Consider the following 14,088-nt stretch of genomic DNA (forward strand, 5'->3'; position numbering starts at 1 on the left):
TGTCCAGGGGGTGCTCTGTCCATCAGGGGTGCTCACCCAAGTGCTAAAAAAATAATATTTTTTGTGTGTTTGTGAATTGTGTGCGCAGTAGCCGCAAGTGCATCAACAAAGTAGTGCCAAGCGTGCGCCTGTGTCATAAGTAAAGGGCCGGCTGGCTTGACCGTTAAAGGGTGCTGAAACGCCCAAAGTACACTTCAAACCAAAAAAATATATATTTTCTGTGTTTGTGAATTGTGTGCGCAGTAGTCGCACGTGCATCAACAAAGTAGTGCCAAGCGTGCGCCTGTGTCATAAGTAAAGGGCCGGCTGGCTTGACCGTTAAAGGGTGCTGTAACCCCCAGAGTACACTCCAGTCCAAACCAAAAAAAAAATTATTTTCTGTGTTTGTGAATTGTGTGCGCAGTAGCCGCACGTGCATCAACAAAGTAGTGCCAAGCGTGCGCCTGTGTCATAAGTAAAGGGCCGGCTGGCTTGACCGTTAAAGGGTGCTGTAACCCCCAAAGTACACTCCAAACCAAAAAAATAATTTTCTGTGTTTGTGAATTGTGTGCGCAGTAGCCGCACGTGCATCAACAAAGTAGTGCCAAGCGTGCGCCTGTGTGATAAGTAAAGGGCCGGCTGCCTTGACCGTTAAAGGGTGCTGTAACCCCCAAAGTACACTCCAGTCCAAACCAAAAAAAAAATTATTTTCTGTGTTTGTGAATTGTGTGCGCAGTAGCCGCACGTGCATCAACAAAGTAGTGCCAAGCGTGCGCCTGTGTCATAAGTAAAGGGCCGGCTGGCTTGACCGTTAAAGGGTGCTGTAACCCCCAAAGTACACTCCAAACCAAAAACATTATTTTCTGTTTGTGAATTGTGTGCGCAGTAGCCGCACGTGCATCAACAAAGTAGTGCCAAGCGTGCGCCTGTGTCATAAGTAAAGGGCCGGCTGCCTTGACCGTTAAAGGGTGCTGTAACCCCCAAAGTACACTCCAGTCCAAACCAAAAAAATATATATTTTCTGTGTTTGTGAATTGTGTGCGCAGTAGCCGCACGTGCATCAACAAAGTAGTGCCAAGCGTGCGCCTGTGTCATAAGTAAAGGGCAGGCTGGCTTGACCGTTAAAGGGTGCTGTAACCCCCAAAGTACACTTCAAACCAAAAAAATTATATTTTCTGTGTTTGTGAATTGTGTGCGCAGTAGCCGCACGTGCATCAACAAAGTAGTGCCAAGCGTGCGCCTGTGTCATAAGTAAAGGGCCGGCTGGCTTGACCGATAAAGGGTGCTGTAACCCCCAAAGTACACTCCAAACCAAAAAAATTATATTTTCTGTGTTTGTGAATTGTGTGCGCAGGAGTAGCACGTGCATCAACAAAGTAGTGCCAAGCGTGCGCCTGTGTCATAAGTAAAGGGCCGGCTGGCTTGACCGTTAAAGGGTGCTGTAACCCCCAAAGTACACTCCAGTCCAAACCAAAAAAAAAAATATTTTCTGTGTTTGTGAATTGTGTGCGCAGTAGTCGCACGTGCATCAACAAAGTAGTGCCAAGCGTGCGCCTGTGTCATAAGTAAAGGGCCGGCTGGCTTGACCGTTAAAGGGTGCTGTAACCCCCATAGTACACTCCAGTCCAAACCAAAAAAAAAATTATTTTCTGTGTTTGTGAATTGTGTGCGCAGTAGTCGCACGTGCATCAACAAAGTAGTGCCAAGCGTGCGCCTGTGTCATAAGTAAAGGGCCGGCTGGCTTGACCGTTAAAGGGTGCTGTAACCCCCAAAGTACACTCCAAACCAAAAAAATTATATTTTCTGTGTTTGTGAATTGTGTGCGCAGTAGCCGCACGTGCATCAACAAAGTAGTGCCAAGCGTGCGCCTGTGTCATAAGTAAAGGGCCGGCTGGCTTGACCGTTAAAGGGTGCTGTAACCCCCAAAGTACACTCCAAACCAAAAAAATAATTTTCTGTGTTTGTGAATTGTGTGCGCAGTAGCCGCACGTGCATCAACAAAGTAGTGCCAAGCGTGCGCCTGTGTGATAAGTAAAGGGCCGGCTGGCTTGACCGTTAAAGGGTGCTCTAACCCCCAGAGTACACTCCAGTCCAAACCAAAAAAAAAATAATTTTCTGTGTTTGTGAATTGTGTGCGCAGTAGCCGCACGTGCTTCAACAAAGTAGTGCCAAGCGTGCGCCTGTGTCATAAGTAAAGGGCCGGCTGGCTTGACCGTTAAAGGGTGCTGTAACCCCCAAAGTACACTCCAAACCAAAAAAATTATTTTCTGTGTTTGTGAATTGTGTGCGCAGTAGCCGCACGTGCATCAACAAAGTAGTGCCAAGCGTGCGCCTGTGTCATAAGTAAAGGGCCGGCTGCCTTGACCGTTAAAGGGTGCTGTAACCCCCAAAGTACACTCCAGTCCAAACCAAAAAAAAAAATATTTTCTGTGTTTGTGAATTGTGTGCGCAGTAGCCGCACGTGCATCAACAAAGTAGTGCTAAGCGTGCGCCTGTGTCATAAGTAAAGGTCCGGCTGGCTTGACCGTTAAAGGGTGCTGTAACCCCCAAAGTACACTCCAAACCAAAAAAATTATATTTTCTGTGTTTGTGAATTGTGTGCGCAGTAGCCGCACGTGCATCAACAAAGTAGTGCCAAGCGTGCGCCTGTGTCATAAGTAAAGGGCCAGCTGGCTTGACCATTAAAGGGTGCTGTAACCCCCAAAGTACACTCCAGTCCAACCCAAAAAAAAAAATATTTTCTGTGTTTGTGAATTGTGTGCGCAGTAGCCGCACGTGCATCAACAAAGTAGTGCCAAGCGTGCGCCTGTGTCATAAGTAAAGGGCCGGCTGGCTTGACCGATAAAGGGTGCTGTAACCCCCAAAGTACACTCCAAACCAAAAAAATAATATTTTCTGTGTTTGTGAATTGTGTGCGCAGTAGCCGCACGTGCATCAACAAAGTAGTGCCAAGCGTGCGCCTGTGTCATAAGTAAAGGGCCGGCTGGCTTGACCGTTAAAGGGTGCTGTTACCCCCAAAGTACACTCCAGTCCAAACCAAAAAAAAAATTATTTTCTGTGTTTGTGAATTGTGTGCGCAGTAGCCGCACGTGCATCAACAAAGTAGTGCCAAGCGTGCGCCTGTGTCATAAGTAAAGGTCCGGCTGGCTTGACCGTTAAAGGGTGCTGTAACCCCCAAAGTACACTCCAAACCAAAAAAATAATATTTTCTGTGTTTGTGAATTGTGTGCGCAGTAGCCGCACGTGCATCAACAAAGTAGTGCCAAGCGTGCGCCTGTGTCATAAGTAAAGGGCCAGCTGGCTTGACCATTAAAGGGTGCTGTAACCCCCAAAGTACACTCCAGTCCAAACAAAAAAAAAAAATATTTTCTGTGTTTGTGAATTGTGTGCGCAGTAGCCGCACGTGCATCAACAAAGTAGTGCCAAGCGTGCGCCTGTGTCATAAGTAAAGGGCCGGCTGGCTTGACCGATAAAGGGTGCTGTAACCCCCAAAGTACACTCCAAACCAAAAAAATAATATTTTCTGTGTTTGTGAATTGTGTGCGCAGTAGTCGCACGTGCATCAACAAAGTAGTGCCAAGCGTGCACCTGTGTCATAAGTAAAGGGCCGGCTGGCTTGACCGTTAAAGGGTGCTGTTACCCCCAAAGTACACTCCAGTCCAAACCAAAAAAAAAATTATTTTCTGTGTTTGTGAATTGTGTGCGCAGTAGCCGCACGTGCATCAACAAAGTAGTTCCAAGCGTGCGCCTGTGTCATAAGTAAAGGGCCGGCTGGCTTGACCGTTAAAGGGTGCTGTAACCCCCAAAGTACACTCCAAACCAAAAAAATTATATTTTCTGTGTTTGTGAATTGTGTGCGCAGTAGTCGCACGTGCATCAACAATGTAGTGCCAAGCGTGCGCCTGTGTCATAAGTAAAGGGCCGGCTGGCTTGACCATTAAAGGGTGCTGTAACCCCCAAAGTACACTCCAGTCCAAACCAAAAAAATATATATTTTCTGTTTGTGAATTGTGTGCGCAGTAGCCGCACGTGCATCAACAAAGTAGTGCCAAGCGTGCGCCTGTGTCATAGTAAAGGGCCGGCTGGCTTGACCGTTAAAGGGTGCTGTAACCCCCAAAGTACACTCCAAACCAAAAAAATATATATTTTCTGTGTTTGTGAATTGTGTGCGCAGTAGTCGCACGTGCATCAACAAAGTAGTGCCAAGCGTGCGCCTGTGTCATAAGTAAAGGGCCGGCTGGCTTGACCGTTAAAGGGTGCTGTAACCCCCAAAGTACACTCCAGTCCAAACCAAAAAAAAAATAATTTTCTGTGTTTGTGAATTGTGTGCGCAGTAGCCGCACGTGCATCAACAAAGGAGCAGCGCCAAGCGTGCGCCTGTGTCCCATAAGTAAAGAGCCGGCTGGCTCATTTCTTAAAGGCTGGTGTAACCCACAAAGTGCACTACTCTCCAGCAAAAATAAAAAAATATTTTCTGTGTTTAGCCGCACGTATATATCAAATCGATATAACATAAATGGAGGACCAAACTTTCTCCGATAAAAATAAAATAGAGAAAGATCAAGAACCACTTCCTCCTAGTGCTGAAGCTGCTGCCACTAGTCATGACATAGACGATAACATGCCATCAACGTCGTCTGCCAAGGCCGATGCCCAATGTCATAATAGAGGGCACATACAATCCCAAATGACAAAGTTCAGGAAAATGACCTTGAAAAAAACATTTAAATCAGCTGAAGAGAAATGTAAACTTGCCAATATGCCATTTACGACACGGAGTGGCAAGGAACGGCTATGGTCGATCCCTAGTATGTTCATGACTAGTGGTTCAACTTCACATGACGATGGAAGCCCTCCTCCACTAAAAAAATCTAAAGAGTTAAGCTGGCAAAAGCACAGCGAAGAACTGTGCTTTCTAAGAAGATATCACAAATCCCCAAGGAGAGTCCAAGTGTGGTGGTGGTTGCGATGCCTGACCTTCCCAGCACTGGACGGGAAGAGGTGGCTCTTTCCACCATTTGCACGCCCCCTGCAAGTGCTGAAAGGAGCACCCACAGTCCACTTGCTGATATGCAAATTGAAGATGTCACTGTTGAAGTACAACAGGATGAGGATACTGGTGTAGCTGGCGCTGAGGAGGAAGTTGGCGTGGAGGATTCTGATGGTGATGTGGTTTGTTTAAATCAGGCTCCGGGGGAGACAGTTGTTGTCCGTGGGATGAAAAAGCCCATCACGGTCATGCCTGGGCAGAAGACCAAGCATTCCACCTCTTTGGTCTGGCAATATTTCTATCCAAATCCGGACAACAACTGTCTTGCCATATGTACCTTATGTAAAGGTGGAATAAGTAGGGGTAGGGACGTTAACCACCTAGGAACATCCTCCCTTATACGGCATCTGCAGCGCGTTCATAATAAGTTACTGTCAAGTTCAGAAACTTTGGCTAAGACCGTAAGCAGTCCAGGGACACCTAAATCCCGTTGTCCTGTTGTATCCAAGCGCCTGCAAACCACACCGTCAACTCCCTCCTCGTCAATTTCCTCCTTAGTCAGGATCGGAAGTAGTCCTGCAGGCCATGTCACTGGCATGACTGACTCTCCTATCGGGGATTCCTCCGGAGGATCCTGCATTGCTACGCCTCCTGCTGCCGCTGCTGCTGTTGCTGCTGCTGGGAGTCGTTCATCATCCCAGAGAGGAAGTAGGAACACCACTACTTTTACTAAACAATTGACCCTCCAACAGTCCTTAGCGAGGAGGATGAAGTACGACAGCAGTCATCCTGAAGCAAAAGGTATAACTGAGGCCTCGACTGCTATGTTGGTGTTAGACGTGCGTCCGGTATCCGCCATTAGTGCAGTGGGATTTAGACAATTGATGGAGGTAGTGTGTCCCCGGTTCCAAATCCCGTCTAGATTCCACTTCACTAGGCAGGCGATACCGAGACTGTACAGAAACGTCAGAAAAAGTGTCCTCAGTGTCCTGAAAAATGCCGTTGTACCCAATGTCCACTTAACCACGGACATGTGGACAAGTGGAACAGGGCAGACTAAGGACTATATGACTGTGACAGCCCACTGGGTAGATGTATCACCTTACGCAGCAACAGCAGCAGTGTCACCAGTCGCAGCATCTCAGAAACGCCAGCTCGTTCCAAGGCAGGCTACGCTGTGTATCACCGGTTTCAGTAAGAGGCACACCGCCGACAACCTCTTAGAGAAACTGAGGGAAATCATCGCCCAGTGGCTTACCCCACTTAGACTCTCCTGGGGATTTGTGATATCTGACAACGCCACCAATATTGTGCGGGCATTACATCTGGGCAAATCCCAGCACGTCCCATGTTTTGCTCACACAATAAACTTGGTGGTGCAGAATTTTCTGAAAAGCGACAGGGGCGTGCAGGAGACGCTTTGGGTGGCCCGAAAAATTTCTGGCCACTTTCGCCATTCAGCGACTGCGTGCCGAAGACTGAAGCGCCAGCAAACACTCTTGAACCTGCCCCGCCATCACCTGAAGCAAGATGTTGTGACGCGGTGGAACTCAACCCTCTATATGCTTCAGAGGATGGAGGAGCAGCAAAAGGCCATTCAAGCCTATACATCCACCTATGACATAGGCAAAGGAGGGGGTATGCACCTGACTCAAGCGCAGTGGAGAATGATTTCCGTGTTGTGCAAGGTTCTCCAGCCCTTCGAACTTGCCACACGTGAAGTCAGTTCAGACACTGCCAGCTTGAGTCAGGTCATTCCCCTCATCAGGCTTTTGCAGAAGCAGCTGGAGAAAGTGAAGGAGGAGCTAAGACGGAGCGATTCCGCTCGGCATGTGGGACTTGTGGATGAAGCCCTTCATTCGCTTTGCCAGGATTCCAGGGTGGTCAATCTGTTGAAATCAGACCACTACATTTTGGCCACCGTGCTCGATCCTAGGTTTAAAGCCTATGTGGTATCTCTCTTTCCGGCCGACACAAGCCTGCAGAGGTGCAAAGACCTGCTGGTGAACACACTGTCAGCTGAAGTGGAACATGACACGTCAACAGCTCCTTCTTCATTTTCTCCCGCAACTGGGGCTGCCAGGAAAAAACTTAGGTATCCTAAGCAACCGCTGGCGGTGATGCAGGGCAGGCGGGACCAAGTTTGGACATCTGGTCCGGACTGAAGGACTGGCAACAATTTCTGACATGTCTACTGTCACTGCATATGATACTGTCACCATTGACAGAATGGTGGAGGATTACATCGGTGACAGCATCCAAGTAGGCATGTCAGACAGTCCATACCTGTACTGGCAGGAAAAAGAGGCAATTTGGAGGCCCCTGTACAAACTGGCTCTATTTTACCTGAGTTGCCCCCCCTCCAGTGTGTACTCCGAAAGAGAGTTTAGTGCAGCCAGGAACCTTGTCAGCGAAAGGCGTAGGAGGTTGCTTCCACAGAATGTGGAGAAGATGATGTTCATCAAAATGAATTATCAGCTCTTCCAGGGAGACCAGCCTCCAGAACGTACAGAGGGACCTGTGGTGGTGGATTCAAGTGGGGACGAGTTAATACTTTGTGAGGATGAGGATGTACACACTGAAGAGGGTGAGGAATCGGTGGATGAGGAGGATGAGGATGACATCTTGCCTCCGTAGAGCCAGTTTGTGCAGGGACAGATGAATTGCCAGCTTGTTTTGTGGGGGCCCAAACGAACCAATCATTTCAGCCACAGTTGTGTGGCAGACCCTGGCGCTGAAATGATTGGTTTGTTAAAGTGTGCATGTCCTGTTTATACAACATAAGGGTGGGTGGGAGGGCCCAAGGACAATTCCATCTTGCACCTCTTTTTTTTCTTTGCATTATGTACAGTTTTGGGCCTAGTTTTTCAAACTGCCATCCTGTCTGCCACTGCAGTATCACGCCTAGATGGGTCACGTGTTTGTGCCGCCCACTCGTGTCGCTTAGCATAGTCATCCAGCTACCTCGGTGCAACCTTTTGGACATAAAAACACTATTTTGAGGTGTGAGGTGTTCAGAATAGACTGGAAATGAGTGGAAATTAAAGTTATTGAGGTTAATAATAGCATAGGAGCAGAAAAACCTACAAATTCTGTGATTTTAGCTGTTTTTATGCTTTTTTTCAAAAAAATACAGATCCAAAATACAAGACCCAGAACCCAAAACACGGAAGGGTGGTTTTGGCAAAACCAATCCAGATCCAAAACACGAAGAAAGATCCAGATCCAAAACCAAAACACAAAACACGAAAAGTGGCCGGTGCACACCCCTAGTATATATATATATATATATATATATATATATATATTATATATAGAACCACAGCTGATCCGGCACTCCCATTAGGGATATGGATATACCTGCTCAAGGTGCCTTCCTTACAGGGAACAATGCCCCCGATCTATATGGCACATAGAGGCGGCACTCAGAGACTTGCAAATGAAGTATGCAGAAGTGAAAAGTTTAATCCATCAACGTTTCGGGACCTCCCGTCCCTTCCTCAGGATGTACAGTACAAGATAACAAACATACACGCAAACAATGACTTTAAATAGCTTACCAATCCTCTAGACGCGTGGTGTTCCTCCCGCTCTGCACGCCGGGGACCAGACCGTGAGTACATCAGATTTAGATTCTCTTTGCAAGATTGGTACCAGATCCACGTTTGAACCGAATTCGATTAATGCCTCTATAAAGACATTCCACAGAATGATGGAGTCCCTGCCATCAGAGTTACATAATTCCGTCCCTTATGTTCACTCTAATTTGTCCAATGATGAGCGTAAGGCTCTCAAATCGTTAGGAAAACGACAAGACATAGTCATAAGAGGAGCGGATAAAGGGGGCTCCATCGTGGTGATGGATATTTCATTTTACAGAGAGGAATGTCTTAGACTGTTGGGAGATGTGAATACATATTGTGTTTTGCCTGGTGATCCCACGGTGGAATATAAAGGGCATATTGATGCTTTGTTGTCACAAGCCGAATTGGAGGGAATCATTTCTAAGGTTTTGTGCAAAAAATTAGTAACGGAGTTTCCTGTGGTGCCTTTATTTTATGTCATCCCCAAGATCCACAAGGATCCACAGAGACCTCCTGGCAGACCCATCATTTCTGCCAGGGGGTCTCTGTGTGAGTCTATTGCTGTTTATGTTGACTCATATTTACAGCCATGTATCCAAAATATGCCTTCGTATTTAAAAGATTCTACAACTTTATTGAGACACTTTGCTCTGATTGAGTCACTCCCGCCTGATATAGTGCTGGTCACATGTGATGTGACCAGCCTATACACCTGCATTCCACATGGGGCAGGCATACGAGCTGTGGAAAGATTATTGTTGAATAACATCAAGTATACCGGCCCAGATTTAAAATTTTTCCTATCTTTGTTGGAATTTACGTTAAATTACAACTATTTCTTGTTTGATGGTGCATTTTACAGGCAAAGGGCGGGATGCGCCATGGGCTCTGCGGCAGCCCCGTCCTTTGCCAACGCCTTCATGGGAGAGGTAGAAAATAATTTGTTATTTTCTGATCCAAAGATATCGGAACACATATTTTTATATTATCGATACATCGATGATCTGTTAATTTTTTGGCAGGGCGACATTACGGTATTGTTAAGTAACATTGAGAGCCACAATAGGTCATCTAGTCTTGTTAAATTGACAGTTCAATACAGTGATAATGAGATTCATTTTCTTGACATTTCCATCAAAATCGAAAATGCTAAGATCTTTACCTCATTATATGTAAAACCCACAGATAGGAATAATCTGCTGAGATATGACAGTTTTCACCCTCGTAGTACCATTTCTGGGTTACCATACTCCCAATATTTGCGAGTATGCAGGATCACCAGTGATGCAACTGAGACTTGCAAACAGTTAGACATCATGACCAACAAATTTTTGGATCGGGGCTATCCTTTAAAGATACTCATGAGGGCAAAAGCCAAGGCCCTTGCATGTAATAGGGATGATTTATTAAAGTCTAAAAGCAAGAAACATCTTGCGCATAAGATTCCTTGGATTAACCAATTCAACGCAAAGAGTAAAGCTTTGGCTCCAAGAGCGAAGAGATTGTGGCCTATGGTTGCCTTAGATCCAGACGTATCTTTACTTCGAGATACTAATCTGATGCCTAGCTATACCCGTAGCGCCAATATCAGGGACATTGTCGTTAAATCATACATTTCAACATTTAAGACATCTGTTTCCAATTTTCTTAGCAAAAAAAAGGGTTGTTACAAATGTTTGGGTTGTACCACCTGCAGTTATATGCAGGTGGGCCCTTACATAGTACATCCTTATTCAGGTAAAAAAAATTTCATCAATTGGTCGTTATCTTGTCATTCCCGGTTCGTGGTGTATATTCTGTCTTGCCCATGTGGGTTACACTACGTGGGCAAGACGGAACGCCAATTTAAAGAACGGATGGCGCAACACCGCGCAGCCATCAGGGCAGCTCTCATATCTGGCCATAGCGAACAGCCGGTGGCGAGGCACTTTGCCTTAATGAGACACAGTATTGCCACTGTTCGCTATAAGGCCATTGATCATGTGCCAGCCTCGTTGAGAAAACTCCTGCAGCTTGAGTCGGCATGGATTTATAGGTTGGATACTCTATCACCACGAGGGCTTAATGAATCCCTGGGACTCAATTGTTTTTTATAGATTTTGATATATGTTTTTGCAAAATTTAGATATAGATTTAAATTCAAACTCAGTTCTGATTGCCTAGTTCATTATAGGCACACAGCTGAGATATTATTTATAGTCACCTGATGGCGCCATATATACAGAATATTATAATTGTAAGGCAAGTTAATTTTGTATTATATGTTGCATTGTATTTAATACATGTACTGATAGGTTTGCATATTGACTTTATTTACCAATGTGATTACGTTTTCAAATGTATGTAGGTATGAGTGCCATTTACACTGTTTGTCACATTGCACATTTGTGGCAGTCAAGCATTTTTTATTGATTGATTCGGTTTTTCTTAAGCTGTTTTCACTTTACTGGTTTCTGATATACCAGGTCACATTCATACCGATATATTGAGCTTTGCACTTTAATTTTTTTCATTTTTGATCTTTTTGTCACTTCATACACACACACACATTTATTTTTTCACGTTTTTTCACGCAATGTTTTTTCACTTAGCATCAAATTTTTTTCACTGATATTCTTTCATATTTCTTAATTTTGCACTCATGCTGTCATACACGATTGCGTGTTACATTTTAACACTGTGTCAGGTCATTTTTTATTGTTTATTTTCATTATGATTATTAATATTAATTTTCCATATATTGTATACTTTTTAAGTTCACCTATACTCACCATTAACAGACCTTTTTTGTCCGTTAGTTTTAAGCCCCTGTGATCACTGTCATTTACACCTTGGTGTTTGTTTGTTTTTGTCATTCTTAGCATATTGCCATGGTTACTAGTGGGCTGTGGGCTGCCTCCAATAGCCGCCACGTCAGGAGTGACCACAAGGGCACATGACATGCGGAGAACTTCCGGTGCGTGACACGCACAGAACTTCCGGCTGACATTGTTGCGCTAGTTCCGGTCTGGTCCCCGGCGTGCAGAGCGGGAGGAACACCACGCGTCTAGAGGATTGGTAAGCTATTTAAAGTCATTGTTTGCGTGTATGTTTGTTATCTTGTACTGTACATCCTGAGGAAGGGACGGGAGGTCCCGAAACGTTGATGGATTAAACTTTTCACTTATGCATACTTCATTTGCAAGTCTCTGAGTGCCGCCTCTATGTGCCATATATATATATATATACATACATACACATATATTTATAATATATATTTATATATATACACATATGTGTATATATATGTATATACACAACTAAGCACTGCAAAGGGGTTACAGCGTCAGCACCTACCTGCAGGTTGGTGCATGCTGCTGTGATCATTGGGCGAGGGGGTGCTCCTGTGATCGTGGGGGGGGGGGCTGGTGTGATGGCGGGCACCCGCAGGGTGGTGGGCTGTAGAGTGATAGCAGGAGTACGGGGGGGGCACCCATGGGGTGGTGGGCTGGTGTGAACGCGGGAGAGGGGGCATACCACCCAACATTTTAATACAGCAATGAGGGAAAGGTCGCACTTCCAAAAAGGAGGTGTGGCTGGCTGAAAAGGGGTGGAGTTAATGGAAAATGGGGCGGGGCCTCGCGGCTCCCCCGTTTTCGTCACTTTGGGGACGTGCCCAGCACTCTCCGAGATGCTGGACAGCCCCCAGGCAGTCCATAAACAGATAACAGTTGCGTTACGCATGGCATCTGTTCTCCACCTGCACACTCTCTGCTCGGTTTGTGCTTTCCCCAACTTCCCCACTACCGCGGGACACCTCGGCCCGCGGGTGGGACAGTCCCAGAAAAATGGGACTGTCCCGCTGGAAGCGGGACATTTGGGAGTTATGCGCTGGGGGGGATTTTAATATCACGGGAGGGGGGGCACTCGTGGGAGGGGCTGTTAATATCAAAGGGGGGGCACCCGTGGGGGCTGGTGTGATAGCGGGAGGGGTGCACCCGCGGGGTGGTGGGCTGTTGTGATTGCGGGAAAGGGGGCACCCGTGCGGGGGGGCTTTGGTGATCACGGGAGGGAGGCACCCACGGGGAAGGTTTGTGATCGCGGGAGGGGGGGGCTGTTGTGATTGCGGGGGGGGGGTGTTGGTGCTCTTGTGGTCGCCTAGCACCTATGATGGGCAGTAATAGCTCCACCCCCGCCTCCAGACAAACATCTGCTGCTTTACAGACACTAGAGTAGAGCCCTCTTTGGCGGTAGTTTTGGGAGGGATTTTTCTATGTGATTTTATCACACGTGGTTACCTTATTAGGGAGTTATGCTCAGCCGACAGCCAGACCGGCCCATCTTGGCATCGGCCCTTCTGGCATTTGCCAGAACTGCCAGATGGCTAGTCCGGCCCTACCCCCATGCAACGGCATTGAAACGCATTGGCACGCCTGTGTTTCGCCTACCACTCCCCATCGCCACCCACAAACTGCACTTCCTGTCAATCACTCTGCGAAGGGTCTGCGTAGTCGCTGCGATCACAGTCCTGATCGCAGTGGCCGGTTCTCGCACGCGCACTGTGATGCATACGCATGCGCAGAATGCAACAATTGCCCATTGCGTGCCTATTAGCAACTGCGTTCCAATCTGAATCAGGCCCTGTATTCGGAGCCGAGTGCTGCACTTAATGCCACAGTGCAGCACCCAGCTCCTGTCACTGAGTGGGAGTCGGCACCTTGGTGTTACCCCTCGGCAGGTGACACCCGGTTGCGGCCCACCACTTGTGATGCCACTGTGTATAGTCAGTGACAGAATCAGAGTGTTTTAAACTGCTGGATGTGAACATGCTGCTGTCTTTGCCGTCCTGGAATAAAGTACAGCAAAGGTGATCTGACAACCTGTGTAAACATTGTCTGACTACCACGCCGTTTACACTATATACAGTAGATATAATAAAGGGTGAGTGCTATAAGTGGGTTCTATTATAGCCATATCGCTCATTCTAAGGCCCGTATTCAATTTGAGCCAAGCCGCGTTAACGCGGCCCGGACTTAACGCCGACTTCGCCTGTTTTGTAGGCGTTAAAATATCGCGCGCATGCACGCTTTACCCCGTATTCAATTTCAAAGTACGCGTAAACTGCACCCGGCGATACTGTAACAAGCAGAAAGTACTGTCATTTTTGGGGAAATCAGGCTGTCACCCCCCAAATGATGCTCTGACATGGGGGTTCCCTATGGTACCCCCCGATTTGGCTTGCTGAAGGTATTTGGTGTTTTTAAATGGGCTCAATAGCTGCTAAATAGCATTATTCTATACCTGATGCAGAATAGTATTTAGGAGTATTTTTTCCACAAAATAACTTATCCCAGCAAATTTGGGGTACTTGAAAATGGGGGTCAGCATATTTAAAGTTGAAAAAGTGAATTTGAAAAAATCATGAAAAATCCACCTGCCGCAAACACCTGAATTCTAAAAAACACCATGGGCATACTTGGGGATCGCCCCAGAGTCAAGGTCGCTAGTTTTTAACTTTCTATCCCAACATTCTTTTTTTTTGCCCCTCTTTTTCAA

Source organism: Taudactylus pleione, unplaced genomic scaffold (genome assembly GCF_031769625.1).
Source record: "Taudactylus pleione unplaced genomic scaffold, aTauple2 ptg000225l, whole genome shotgun sequence".
NCBI lineage: Eukaryota > Metazoa > Chordata > Amphibia > Anura > Myobatrachidae > Taudactylus > Taudactylus pleione.